This window comes from Siphateles boraxobius, unplaced genomic scaffold, assembly GCF_051911475.1.
Source record: "Siphateles boraxobius isolate OS27281-9 unplaced genomic scaffold, OSU_SipBor_1 130, whole genome shotgun sequence".
In the NCBI taxonomy this organism is placed as follows: domain Eukaryota; kingdom Metazoa; phylum Chordata; class Actinopteri; order Cypriniformes; family Leuciscidae; genus Siphateles; species Siphateles boraxobius.
In genome coordinates, this window is record NW_027508734.1 from 44617766 (window position 1) to 44633315 (window position 15550).

Here is a 15550-nt window from a genome sequence, read left to right on the forward strand (position 1 = left end):
GACCTTCTAATACAATGGCCAGATCCCAAGTCGGCACCCTCGTACGAACTGCTGGCCTCAGCCTCAAAGTGCCACGGAGGAAACGAGTTATAAGCGGGTGTCTCCCAAGAGAAACTCCACTGAAAGGGACGTGGTAAGCAGCTAGTGCCGCCACATACACCTTTAGTGTGGAGGGGGATAACCCTGTGGAGAAGCGCTCCTGCAGGAATTCCAGCACTGCACCCACTGGGCAGTTAACTGGGTCCTGCAGGTGTTCTCCACACCAAGAAGTGAAAAGTTTCCACTTCAAGGCATAAAGCTTCCTCGTGGATGGAGCTCTGGAGTTAAGAATGGTCTCAACAACCTCGGTTGAGAGACCGGAGTCTATGAGCTGGGCCCCCTCAGAGGCCAAGCCCACAGTTTCCACAATTCTGGGCGGGGGTGAAGTATCGTGCCCCCCGCCTGGGAGAGTAGATCCCTCCTGACCGGGAGCTCCAAAGGAGAACCGTCCAGGAGAGAAATCAGGTCCGCAAACCATACTCGGGCCGGCCAGAACGGGGCTACTAGTAGTAGACTGACCCCGTCCCGGCGGACCCTCTCCAGAACTCCTGGTAACAGAGCAATCGGGGGAAAGGCGTACAGACGTGACCTCGGCCACGGCTGCACCATAGCATCCAACCCCAGGGGGGCTGGAAGAGTGATGGAGAACCACCGATGACAATGAGTGGTCTCCTTGGAAGCGAATAGGTCCACCTCGGCGCGACCGAAACTCAACCAAAGGAGCTCCACCACCTCGGGGTGGAGTCTCCATTCCCCTGGCCTCGGCCCCTGCCTCGACAGGGAGTCTGCTACCACATTCAAATACCCAGGGAGATACATTGCTCTCAGAGATAGTAGCTTCCCTTGGGACCACAGGAGGATCTGACGGGCCAACTTGTAAAGCCGGCGAGACCGCAGGCCCCCCTGATGATTTATATAAGAGACCACCGACGTGTTGTCTGATTGAACTAACACATGATGGCCTCTCAGGTCTGTTAGGAAGTGTTTCAGAGCCTGAAACACAGCCAACATCTCTAGACAATTTATGTGCCACGAAAGATGATGATCCTGCCACAGACCTTGGGCTGGGCGACCACTCATGACCGCCCCCCACCCTGTGAGGGAAGCATCCGTCGTTAGCGTTATGCGACGACAAAGAGCCCCCAGCACAGGACCTTTGGATAGGAACCAAGTTTCTCTCCACATGACCAGAGCACGAAGGCAGCGCCGCGTGACTTTGAACGTGCGGAGCGGATTTCCCCTCGGGGAGAATCCCTTGGTCCTGAGCCACCACTGTAGCGGTCTCATGTACAACAGGCCGCAAGGTATAACGTTGGACGCTGCTGCCATCAGACCCAACAGTCTCTGAAACTGCTTGACAGTGAGTAGCTGGCCTAGCTTCACTTGTTTCACAGCTGAGAGAATCGAAGCGATGCGGGTCGGAGAGAGTCGCGCCCGCATCGATACCGAATCCCAAACGACACCCAGAAAAGTGGTCTTCTGGGAAGGAGATAATACACTTTTCTTTGCGTTCAGCCTCAACCCCAACTTTCTGATATGAGCGAGGACGACATCTCGATGCCGAACCGCCATCTGCTCGGTCTGAGCTAAAATCAACCAATCGTCGATGTAATTGAGAATACGAATGCCCTGAAGCCTCAGAGGCACTAGTGCTGCATCCATGCATTTCGTGAAAGTGCGGGGAGATAAAGCTAGGCCAAACGGAAGAACCCTGTACTGGTACGCCTCGCCCCCGAAGGCGAACCTCAGGAACTTCCTGTGTTGTGGAAGGATGGACACATGGAAGTATGCGTCCTTCAGATCTATCGTGACAAACCAGTCCTCGGACCTGATTTGAGACACGATCTGCTTGATAGTGAGCATCTTGAATTTTAGCTTCCCTACCGAGCGATTCAATATGCGCAGGTCTAAAATTGGACGCAACCCCCCATCCTTCTTTGGAACGATGAAATATCGGCTGTAATAACCTGACTCCAAACTGGGAGGAGGAACCCGTTCTATAGCCTCTTTTTGAAGGAGCGTTTTCACCTCTTGTTCCAATACCAGAGCCTGCTCGGGGCCCACCACTGTGTGCAGAACCCCTCTGAATTTTGGTGGACGACACCTGAACTGGATAGCATAACCCTTTTCTACTGTCTGCAGGACCCAATGAGATATTTTTGGAAGGCTTTTCCACTCTGCCAGAAATTCTACTAAGGGTACCAGCCTCTCGAGACTGGCCTCTGGTGTAACTTGAGCAGCAGACGCAGCGCCCTGTAACGGCGCACCGGCAGGGAACAACTGGTCTGACCGCTCTGAGACCCTCCTCAGAGGGAGCGAGCGTCCCTCGGGAAAGCGCTCACTGGGATCGTCTGTGCCCCGGCATAAAGGCGGGGTTGGCAGAACGAGCCCCTGAGGGCACCGAGGAGGAATGGGCACCGTAAAAAGAGGTGAACACCTTTCCGCCTCGGTGGGGACCACCCTCAGCATCCTGAACGGCTTGGCGTCAGGACTTCTTCTTAGCCGAAGCCTTCTTAGCCAATATAACTGTCCTCAGATCAGTTCTACTGGGAGAAGGCTTCGGCTGAGAGTGTCGCGGCTGAGCCCACTGTCCAGCAGGGGGAGCACGAGACGCGACACTCTGCCTCTGCTGCGCTCTATGTGATGAGCTCGAAGACGGCCGGGGCTGCTCCCGCCCAGCAGCCCCAGGGACATGAACTTTAAGGGGAAGAAACTTTTTAAAAGCTGCAGTTTGTTTCTTTTCTTCTTGGAATTTATCGATAACTGAATTCACAGCATCACCAAACAACCCCATGGGAGAAAGAGGAGCATCTAAAAGAAAAGCTTTTTCTCTCTCTTTAATATTAGTCTGATTTAACCACAAATGTCTTTCTGCGGCCACCAGAGCTGCCATAGAACGACCCATTAATTTGGCCGATTCTCTGGTGGCACGCAGGGATAAATCAGCAGCCTGACGCAGTTCGCGAACTACGTCAGTACTGACCTCCTCACTCTCACTCATGTCCCTTAGCAGATCAGCCTGGTATGCCTGCAAGATTGACATAGTATGCAGACATGACGCAGCCTGACCTGCTGCCGAATATGCTTTACCCACCAAAGCCGAAGTGTTTCTTAAAGGCTTGGTGGGTAATGCCGGTGCCTTAAAAGATGATGCTGCTTCGGGGGAGAGATGGCTCGCAAGCGTCTCTTCCACACGAGGCAACGCACCATAACCATGAGCCTTGGCTCCCATAATATTAGCGTATGTTGAAGTCTGGGGACTAAACACTCTATATGACACCGGTTTTCTCCATGATTTCGACACCTCGGTGTGGAGATCATGGAAAAACGGCAGGCACCGGCGTGGAGGCTGCACACGTGACGGCAAAAATCTCTCATCCAACTTTGATTTAGAAACAGACTCCTGTCTAGTCACTGGCCATTCAATATTAAGTTTTTCAACAGCTCTTGTTAACACCTCCATAAGCTCATCACTCTCAGGAGTGTGGGGTGGCGAATCCTCCACATCTCCCTCAACACTAACAACATCAAGTTCCTCAGAACTGGATAGCATTGGTGCCTCAGCCCGAGCGGAAGAAACCGCAGCGCGTGCTTCCGAACCCGGGACTGAGGCACTGGATCTCACAGGTGAAGGGAGAGATAAGGCAGAGCCCGTCTCAAACCCCGCTGTGAGATCCATCTGCGATCCCCACGATAAGCGCCGCCGCTCTGCCTCGGCAGAAGCGGGACCCGAACCGCGGGGAGCGCGCACCGAACCGCTCTCCTCAAAGAGCGACCGGCGGGAGCGGAGCGTCCTTAACGGCAAACGCTCGCAATGCTCACAGTCTGCTCCCTCGAGAGCAAACTGGGCATGCTGAACTCCCAAACAAACAACACAAAGATCATGTGTATCCCCGCTCGTTAAATAACGCGAGCAGGGAGGAACACACTTTCTAAACTGCTGTTCGTCCGCCATAATCTCTCAATATATATATATATAGGGATAAATTGTTTGTGTGGTGCAGGGTATGTAAGACAGACAATATCACACAGGGACAGATTCACATGTAGCGCGACTGAAAGCACAGAAGCTAATGCGCTTGTGTTTTTGGGGTGCTTTATAGTTTCCTGGTCGATGACGTCACCCGCCTATGACGTTTCATCTCTCCATTGGGCTGATTCCATACGTGCTTCATGACGCACAACGCAGGGGCGTTCCCGCAGCGTTTGACGCAGCTCGAAGTTCCCTTGAAAGGGAACTGCATCCTGTGTATCCTTTACCCCATCTCCTGTTGTGCCTAATATACCACTAAGGTTCCACTTCCTTCCTGCCTTACTTATCTTTTGGTTTAGCCTCATCCTCTCATCCCTATAATTCTTACAATGTATTAATACATGTTCTACATCTTCCTTGGATCTACATTCCAAACATTCATCTGTTTGACTTTTGCCCATTAAAAACGATTTTTTATTTAACCCTGTATTGTCAAATCTCAGCCTGGTTAAAATGCTCTCCTCTCTTCTGTTACTTCTATTCACACCCTGAGCATTATTAGATTTTGCAAACTGTAATATTTCCTTCCACTTTATCCATATCCGACCTGTCCTGCCATTTCTTCATTATTTCTTTTTTGATTATCGCCTTAGCTTCTCCTTTTCCAATGGGTATATTTATGACATCGTTCGTCCTGGTTGATTTTTTGGCTATTTTATCTGCTTCCTCATTCCCTTTAATACCTACGTGGGCAGGTACCCAGCAGAATCTCACATCTATCCGTAGTCTCTGTAATCTAAATAAACTATGTTGAATTTCGAGCATTAAATCTTCTCTATCAGATTTCATGTTTTGAATACTATAAAGGGCTGCTACAGAATCAACACAACATATCACTCTGTCTGGTTTTACTTCCTCAACCCACTGCAGTCCTACAATAATCGCCATCATCTCTGCTGTACATACTGAAGCCTGATCAGGTAATCTTTTCCCAATACTTACATTCATTGTTGGTATAGATATATTCCTATTCCTACCTTGTCCTCTTCATCTTTAGATCCGTCTGTATACATATCTAAGTAACTGTAATATCTTCTCCTTATATATTGACTTGCCAGATGTCCTTTCCCACTCTCTTCCAATTCGTTTTTTAGTTCCAATATATTTAAGTCTATCTCAGTTTTTGGAAATAACCAAATAGGGATATTACTAATAGGTGTAGGGGATTTAAACCAGATATTACTTAATTTATATTCCTCTTATTTTGTTTTTGTTACCCAGCCAAAGCCATTGCCTTTAAAAGAACTATACTCCCAACATTCCTGAATAATGCTCTTTGCATGATATTCATATCCACATCCACATAATCGACTCCAATATATAAGCATTCATTTATCTCTTCTCAGGTCTGAGGGCATTTCTCCTAGCTCAACCTGTATTGCTTTAATTGGTGTTGATCTCATTACACCAGCACAAATCCACACAGCTTTGTTAGTAACTCTATCCAACTTCAATAAATGCGTTTTAGCTGTTGCTCCATATACATAACATCCATAATCTATTGTTGACCTCATTAGCGCCCTGTAAATATACATTAATGACCGTTTATTTGCTCCCCAGTCTTTCCCCACTACTGCTCTCATTAAGTTTTTCATGTGTCATGTGATCCCTAGTTCAAGTCATGTGATCCTGCCATGTGTTCCCTTGTCTGATGTGTCATGTTGTCATTGGTTCGTTGTTTCATTGTTCACAGGTGTCCCTTGTCTTGTCGTTAGTCTTGAGTATTAAAGCCCTCATGTTTGCCCTGTGTCTTGGGCCCAGTCCCAATTCACCTACTTATACTATGATCTAAAAGTATATATGCTTTTTGTGAAGAAAAAATACATACTTTTGAGTGTGTAGCAAAAGAGTAGGCAAGCTTTGGGACATACTATCTCGTCATCTGTTGCGTACATCCTGTCACTGTAAACTGCCCTGTCAATCATCTTGTCACAGTCAATATCCTCCATTCAATCTAATTTGATTTCCTATCGTTTCAGAGAGCACGTTCATCTGCAAGTCGTGGGTCTTTCATGTGGAGACTCTCCTCATGTGTTTGCAATTTGAATATAATGATGCATTTAAAAGGTAATGGCTAAACATATCTTTACAAAAGTTCATAATGCTGCTGCAGATGCAATATAATGTAGACAACGTTGAATAAATACATTTTGGTCAGGTTAAATACTGATAATTAATCACTCAAACCCCTTTATCTAAACCTCTCTACATAATCGCCGGACTCGCGTGTCCTCCATGTCTGTAGTTTTTTAACACTTGTGTTTGTAGTTCTAACCGAATCCTCGTCCAACGCGCGATGGGTTGTGGGCAATATTAGCCGTTAGATTGTGCATCAATCTGCACTTCGGATTCTGACCGGAAATAGTCGACCATCCGGGTATCTTTGGAACACCCATTTCAACATACTACGATTTGGGACGTACTAATTCTATTTTCGAATACTATTCATAGATGCCACCTACGTCACTAGAAATAGAACGCCGCCATATTGACGACCGATCTCACCCGGTATGGTTGGCTGCCCAAACTGCCCATTTGAATGAGAGAGAAAGACAGAGATACATGGATAACATTTAAATTTTATGCTCCTTATTTGTTACCCCCAGTTTTCTTTTGTCCTTAAATATCTGGCTCAGACTTGCCCAAATTTGCCTTCCATGATATATATTTATCTTGTATGTAACCCCTCCCTATACAGTGGGCATCGCTTGTTGAAGGTTTTCAAGAGTACAGACGCGTATCAATATGCTGTTGCTGGATGGGTAACAAACGTAAAAGTGCGGCACCTGGCCACCAAGGAGTTATATTTAATCATGGGAAATGTAGGTATTATAAAAAAAAAATCTAATGTATGATTTTGGTGGTAGTTTGCTCTGACTAGGTAGCGAGTTGTTAGCTACCTAAGTGGGTTAGCCACGGCTCACGGCTAGCTGTCAGATAAGGCATGCCGCGATAGTCAATAAATCAGTTAATCGCACAATAAAAAAAAAAATGAGCTCGATACTTTTTCCGGCTGCAATAATTTCCATTTGTATGCTTGTTTGTTTTCCTCATCTCTCTCTCTCTCTCTCTCTCTGTACCAAAGAGACTGGATGAAAACTCGGTTATGTCTTAAACAGACATATTTTATGTGAATACTCTCCAAAACGGACATTTAAACATAATGTTGTGTGTATTTGTCCATTCAGACACGAAACAGAGCTCAATTTATTACTCGCGCACTGTACAGGGGTCTATGCTGCACGCTTCAGGTCAGGTGTGTGCACACAGAAAGATGAGACATGATACAATATGAGACATTTCTTCTATACTTTTCTTTTGGTATAGAATAAAATACCAGTTTGGGGTTCCTCTTTCGGCTGTTGTTGCAGCCAACTGCACAACAAATTGCAGGCATTACTGATACCGTCGGTCGTCAAGATGGCGGCGCAAAGCTACAGTGACGTCATGTGACCCAAACAAATTTAGGACGGATAGTATACAAATTGGGACTGGGCCGAGGTCTTGATTGTTTCATGTAACTATTGTTGGTAGCCCTGTCGATGTTCTTGTTTTGAGTTTTATGCTGCGTTATGTCTTTGTTTTATGTTTGATCACGTTTTGTTAAAGTGTTACTTGGGTTCTCACTTCAACTTGCCTCCAGAGGATTCATTATACAGTTATTGTTTTGGAATAAATGTTAAAATAAATGTTAAAATGCTTAAAAACAACAACAACTTGATGAGATTTATACTTGGTTTTAATAAACAGAAAATTAATAACATTGTTAATGTAAAAATGCAAAATTTTTATTTGTTTTTTTATGTAATGTTTACTTATCAGGAAAATGTGAAGTCACATTTATATTAATTTAGGTGTAACTGGGATGTGAATTACATTTGATTTATTTAAAATAAAAAGAAACTGTGAGGACAATAGGTATAGGATTCAGTTTGTTGTGCTACTCTTTAATTTGTATGTTATCCACAAACATTGACTGTCATACAATGGAAAGCTATTCAATAATTCATAATCAGATTTTATAATAATTATATTTAGTAAATCCTCCTCATACATAGATTTCTTCTTCACACCTCTCATTCCCCCTCTTCTATGCTTCTCTCACGTTCTCTCCCTCTTCAGGCAGATGTTGCAGATCACTTTTTTTATCAGCTGACATGTGAGAGACTGTATCCCCTCATCAGATAATCAGAGATCATCTCTCACTTTTGCATTCACCCCTCCTTCATCCATCACCTCCTCTGTCCTACTCTTCCAACAATTATTTTGACACAAACATCAATAATCTAAAGACACGAACCATCAATTTCTATTATCATATACAAAAACTATTTATTTATTGATATTACACAATCAATTTTACTGAAATAGCACAAATAAAACGAAAGCCTAAAGTGAAAATAAACAACTGAAATTATTATTATAATTATTAATAAAAAATAAATTATAGTTTTAATCAAGCACACATAACAATAGTCTGACCTGTGCGAGTCTATGTGGAAAAGACATCCCACAGGCGAGATGTGATGTTACTGATTCTAAAGATGGATACAAATGAAATCGCATTGGTTGGTAGGAAAAAGCTGAGCACTGTTCATTCTGTCATGTAGCAGCCATCTAACTTTGGTGCAATTAGTAGGGAGGTTAAGCCCAAAAAATAGGCCTTTGACTTCAAGTCATGATGCAAAGGTCGTCTTTGGTATGGAAGTACCTTAGGGTCATACAAATAAATTTAGTGACTTCAAGTGAGATCACACTTTGTATCAGAAATAAACATGTTTTTTCAAAAATGGCCGCCAATGGGCCGAAAATACTCTAGAGCCCATATCTTTGCTTCTGTTATCGCTATAATGACAAATTTGGTGTCAAAGTGTACATTTTTGTGGTCAAGGAATCCAATAAAATTGGTTTCAAGTTTAAAAAAAATAATAATTTTCCCCATACCATGACAACTGGGGTTAAATGTGCACATTTCACATACAAATTGTCATCAGAGTGACTTTACTTATCTTTTCGTTCAAAAACTTTAATTTTGTATTTAAGCAGTGCAGCTACTTCTGTACATTACATTTGTCCTAAGTAGCATGAGATTTCGACCAGTCAGGAGTAGCCTATAGCAAATCAGTTCCTGCAACAACACATCCCATCTGCACCAGGAGCTGTGACAGCTGTTAGCTAGTTGACTATGGAAAAAAAAACTCTTTTCTCGAGAATACTAAAGCCAAAAATTATCCTTATAATTTGTATTAATTTAAAACGTGTAAGTCACCCACCCGCTTGACTGAGGCGATAGCCACCAGAAAGGCGGTTTTCAATGAGAGATACTTAAGGTCCACAGACTGTAGAGGTCCGAAAGGGGCACCCTTCATGGCCTCCAGGACCAAGGAAAGGTCCCAGATGGGAACCGAGGGGGGACGAGGAGGGTTCATCATTCTAGCTCCCCTGAGGAAGCGGACTACAAGGTCGTTCCTACCCAGTGACTGGCCATGCGAATGTTTGACAAACGCAGCAATAGCCGCCACATATACCTTGAGCGTGGATGGGGATCTACCCTTATCCAAGAGCTCCTGTAGGAAGGAGAGAACCTCCGACACCCCACAATCTTGTGGATCTAGATTGCGAGCTGAGCACCAACCTGAGAACACTGACTACTTGGAAGCATAAAGCCGTCTCGTAGAGGGCGCTCTAGCTTGCGTAATCGTGTTTAACACTCCGTCGGGGAGACTGACGGGTACCCGTTGATGGCCCACACATGCAGAGCCCACAGCTCGGGTCGTGGGTGCCAAATCGTACCCCCGGCCTGTGAGAGGAGATCTCTCCTCAACGGGACAGGCCACGGAGCCAAGCTCTGAAGCTGCATCAGCTCCGGAAACCAAACTTGGTTCAGCCAGAACGGAGCTACTAGAAGCACAGAGGAACCGTTCTCCCTGTTTCTCTTGATTACCTGTGGTAACAGCGTGATCGGAGGGAAAGCATAGAAAGGGCGGCTGGGCCAGTGATGGTTCTTTGTGAAGCATATTGGACACTGACCGTTGTCTTGAGACGCAAAGAGGTCGACTTCCACTGAGCCAAAGGTGTCCCACAACAGCTGAAATGTCTGAGGGTGGAGGGACCATTCCCCTGGGGGAACGTTGTCCCTGGACAGCCTGTCTGGACCCACATTCAGATGGCCTGGCACATGCGCCGCTCTCAGCGAGAGTAGGTTGCGCTGAACCCATACAAGGAGGCGTTCTGTCAGTGCGTGAAGGTTCCGTGATCTCAGACCGCCCTGGAGATTTCTGTAGGAGACCACCGACATGTTGTCCGTGCGGACAAGGACATGGTGGCTCTTTAGAAGGGGAACGAAGAACCGCAGGGCGTTCTCCACCGCCTTAATCTCTAGACAGTTTATGTGCAAGCTCTTTTCTTGGGTTGACCACAGGCCAGAAGTCGGTCTGCCCTCGTAGAGGGCGCCCCAGCCCGAATTGGAGGCGTCTGTCGAAACCACTTTCAGTTTCGAGATTACTCCCAGGTTTACACCTGTCTGATACCAGTCGACCGCCTTCCAGGGCTCCAGAGCTGTGACACAGTTCTGAGTTACCTTGAGACGTAAACGACCGGATGCCCATGCTAGACGCGGGACTCGCGTCTTCAGCCAGTGCTGTAAAGGGCGCATGCGAAGCAGACCTAAACGAAGAAATGATTAAGTTGTGAATGGACTGTGTGTTTGGCATGCGTTTTTTAATAAAAAATTGCATACTTCACCTTCAATTGATTGTCATGGTAAGGACAACATTATTGTTTTTTAGTCTTGGAACCTATTTTATTGGACTCCTTGACCACAAAAATTTACACATTGATACCAAATTTGTCATTATAGCTATAACAGAAGCAAAGATATGGGCCTCTCAAGTATGGTCGGCGGCCATTTTAAAAAAATGTGTGTGTATAAGATACAAAATGTGATCTCACTTGTGTCTTAGGATAAATTTATTTCTATGGCCCTAAGGTACTTCCATTCCAAAGGGGACCTTTGCATCATGACTTGAAGTCAAAAGTCACTTAACCTCCCTACTAAATCGAGAATCAATACTTCTTATGGTTTACATTGCATACCATTTACAGATGTTCTTATGAGTGGATAAGCAATACAAAATTGGACCCCACTGGCTTTCACTGTATTTTTCAAATAATTTGCATCTTCTTTTGAGTTCAACAGAAGAAAGAAAATCATACAGGTTTGGAATAAAAGAGGATAAGTTTCTTTTGCGGTTGAACACCATGCCAGCATGGCATCAAAGGTAAAACTATATTAAAATATATACTAATAAAAACCTATGGTTTTCAAGATATATTGCTAAAACTGAATTGTGTCTGACATTGTTAAAAACGTCTTTTTAAAAAACTGAACTGAAATAAATCTTTTGCTCAGGAAGTTGCAATCACCACCATGAGGGTGAGTAATTTTTCATTTTTTTGTGAACTATCCCTTTAACTATGAATACTGTAAATAAAATATAAAATGCAAACTAAACTGTAACAATCAAAAACTTAGTTGAAATGATTCAGATACTGATTCTGCATGTTTGACACCAGTCAGTACATTCCAGAATATGTCAGGTGTCAGGTGATGTCTCTCCTCAGGATCTATGATTAATAATAGTTTGAACCATGTCAAATAATAATCCACAGAGGAAGTAAAGATTCTTGCCCTGGCAATGGATTCTGCACAAGTTATTAATGATCTTACCACTCTTTTGTTAGTATATACTGTGATATTTAGAAAAGGGTTTTGAGATTGACATTTTCAAGCACAAACATTGGATTTTAGCTCCACAACTAATTCCATTCATGAAACTGACACATCTTCAGCAAATGCTCATTTAACCTTTGGATTGTAGGGCTTAAATAGAAAAAGCAATTAAACGTTCACTAGTAATTAAATAAGGGATTTGGTGGAGAATTAGGTTTGATCTACACCACAAACAAATACCTCTGGAAGGGTCTGTGTCATAAAACCAGCTTAAATGCTCTCAGATATGGATTATGCATGCATATTTCATCTCTGTTTTCCACTTTGCCTGGTTAGACTGATTTCGAACTATACTGGATAGAATTTTAAGATAGGCCTATAATAGCACCTGACCAAAAAAAGTAAGAATCCTGGCATTTTATGATTTTATCACAACCATAAGTAAACCTGAGTGCTTCCTGTTTCTATTATAAACACAAAACATTCAACAACACTATGGATGTCACCACACAATAACCTGCTGGTGCCTCGCTTATCGCACGAATAGGTTTGACTAATGACAGTGCTGGTTTTGACAAGTGATTCCATAACGTTAGCCTCTCTTAGCCAATCTCAATTTCCTCAACCCATCTATTTTAATTACCTCTTCCCCTCGCTCACTCCAACCACCAATCCCGCAGGTCAAATAAGACATATTTCCTGGCACACTTACGATCCATATTAATAAAAAATGTGACCTGGACCAGAAAAAGCTTGCCTAGTCTCAAATAAATAGCAGAGTAGCTTGAGAAACTTTTAGCCTTCTTTCATTTGGAAAACATATTTCAACCCACTACAAGCAACCCAAGCTCACTGGAAAGATTTCTTGTATTAAAATATTTCCTACTGAAACATCTATGGTTACTCAACATAAAATTGAGTTCCCTGAGATGAGGGAATGAGACATTGTCGCAGAAAGCTGACGCTATGGGGAAACTCCTTTCTCTCGAAATACTGAAACCTTGAATCACGCCAGTTTAAGTACACTGGCCAATGACATTCAAATGTGTGAAAAAAGCAGGTCAGGTGACACTGAATGCCATTGCCTCTGAATCTGTCGACTGAAGGTAGAGTGGAGCTCATAAGATACTCTGAGCAATGTAACACAGCAGCTTCAGCGATGTTTCTAAGTTATTTCCCTCATCTCAGGAAACCAAGGTTACATTGAGTAACCGGAGACATTCTCTTTTGAGTTCGATTCACTTGACTTTGCGTCAGTAGATGAGTTGTCTGAGCAAGTGTCTGAAGGAAAAAGATTCTAAGACAATGGTGTTCAACACTGCCTTACAGTATATAGCTGCAGAGTCAGCTGTCATTTTAGTGCACTTAAATGTGATTGGTGTTACTTACACTGGTGTGGTTCAATAAGACTTCAATATTGATCAGAATTCGAAAATCGACAGGAAGTTATCTCCTTTCTTAAAGGGAAAATTCTCTCATTTACTCACCCTGGCGTCATGCCAGATGTACTGTATATGACTTTCTGAGTTCAGATGAAAACAAACTGAGATTTTTAGAAAAATAATTAATCTCTGTGATTCCATAATGCAAGTGGATAGGCCCCTCCAAGCCGACACTTCAAAAACCATGCAAAACGAACACAACAGTAATCCATACGACCCCAGTTGATGAATCAATAGGTATGTGTGATTTTAAACTTTTAAAACTATAAACCACTGCTTCAAAACAAATGTCATACATGCGTTCGCTTGACATTAATGTCAACACATTGTGAAGCGTGATATCAGCAATTTCAGAAACTTGTGAGGAAGTGATTTGGAAGCAGAGAGGACTGTCACTTCCCATGCAAGTTTCACAAGTAAAGTCACCTTTATTTTTATAGCACTTTATATAATACAGATTGTTTCAAAGCAGCTTTACAGTGGTAACAGGAAAATGATTCAACGATGCAAACAGTTAATTTTGGCTGCACAACAGCTCTAAAAAGAAAAAAGTGTCACTGTTCATCTGAAGTCAATTCGGTGTTGATTCAGTTCCATTGTAAAAATCATCAATTATTAGTTAATTTCATCTATAAAGCAGCTCTGGAGAAAAACAATGATGTCATCATCCAGCTCAATTCAGTTCTCATCCAATCGAGTCGTCAAGTCAATAATATTTTTGAATAAACACACAGCATGCTGACAGCTGGCCGGAAGAGACAGTTTTAAAATTAAAAAAAAGTTTTATTTTTTCTCTTCAGAAGATATTGATTACTGGGCTCATATGGATTACCGTTTGTTTGCATAGTTTTTGAAGCGTCAACTTTGAGGGATCTATCCACTTGCGTTATGTGTTCATCTGAAGAAACACTGTATATGAAGAAAGTCATATAGAAGCATTCACTCTATATATCAGCTCATGCAGCAAAACCACACTTAACTTTATCATGGATAATAGCATCATGAAGACACTTTCGAAAGGACTGAATTACACATACTTCCAAACAACCGATTGAAAGAAAATAAAACAATAAATAGCACAAACAAAGATGTTTTACCAGTGCTTGGGTATTTTTCTGAGGTTTTTTTAAAATCATTAAACAGTATTATATTTTCCCCAGTCTGCTGCCTGTAACGTCACAGCTCTGACATCATAGATCTTCTCGGACTGATGTAGTTCCTTCAAACCAAACAAGGGTGAGAAAGACATCTGGCAGTATAATTGCTCATTAAAAAAGTATGTCGCTCCCTGCTTGTTTGGGTGTGTTGGTCAAATTATTGTTATTATTATGGACAAAATATCTAGCATAACTGGAAAATTTTCTGTGACTAATAATTCCTGAACTAGACATTTTAGGAATGACAATACGAAGCAATTAACCTCTCATAACAATTAGAGAAAAGAAACATATCAGATCAATAACAAAAATAAATCTATTTTTAAAATGTATAACCAACACATCACAATTTTCCATTTCTCTATAATCTGTCATTTAAGAGGGATTTGCTCCACACGAAACACGCAGATTGCGCGCGCCTATAACTACATCCTCACCAAGTGTCACCGATTGCGTAACGCAGGTTCAAATGCGAATTCAGTTCTGCGTTGGATTACAGGAAAATAATCTGAGCGAGAGATGAGGGCAATGGGTTACTGAGATAGAGTCTGAATGAAAGGATGGGAAGAAGAAAAGGACGAGTGTGCACAAAGAGATGAAAGTGGATTTGGATCCTCAAAGTACCTCGTTTGTTTGTGATTATGTGCTCTTTTTAACAATCATTCAACCCCCTTCAGCAGTTAAAATACATTATAAAGAGATTGGATTATAAAGCATGAGAACTCTGACTAAAAGATTTCCAAGACCCCTGCAGCTGTCTCATATCTAAAGCACTTTTATTCATATAACGACAATATTCACATGAAGAGACATCTGATAAACATTTTGGAGACGTATACAAACAGTATTCTCTTGTATTGTCCCTCAGTAAAGTTAAGCGCTTACCGGTTGGTCTGTGCAGGAAACAGGTGGTCACTCAGGGATCAGATCAGTGCGGTTTATCCGCCAATGTGTGTTGTTGTTTGTCGATTGTGTTAGTCGCTCATGTCAGGGATCTATTTCCCCAGCGCGTCCAAATCGAGAAGGTTACCAGCCAGACTAGCTTCTCGGTATGAGGAGACTGGTAATGTGCGGTTATCACGCTGACCACACTGTAAAACAAATAAACAACTTAATCACCTTAATAGCCCTGGTAGAACACTGCAGG

General features: G+C 43.0%; 1 protein-coding gene across 1 annotated transcript in view; it reads right to left on the reverse strand.

The window, feature by feature from the left end:
* The window catches only part of slc8a4b (solute carrier family 8 member 4b), a 115627-nt gene that overhangs the window by 97975 nt on the left and 2102 nt on the right, over positions 1-15550 (reverse strand). The window contains exon 2 of the mRNA XM_077229578.1: positions 15289-15494. The gene's annotated coding sequence lies outside the window, so the exon portion shown is untranslated. The remainder of the gene's footprint in view (positions 1-15288; positions 15495-15550) is intronic.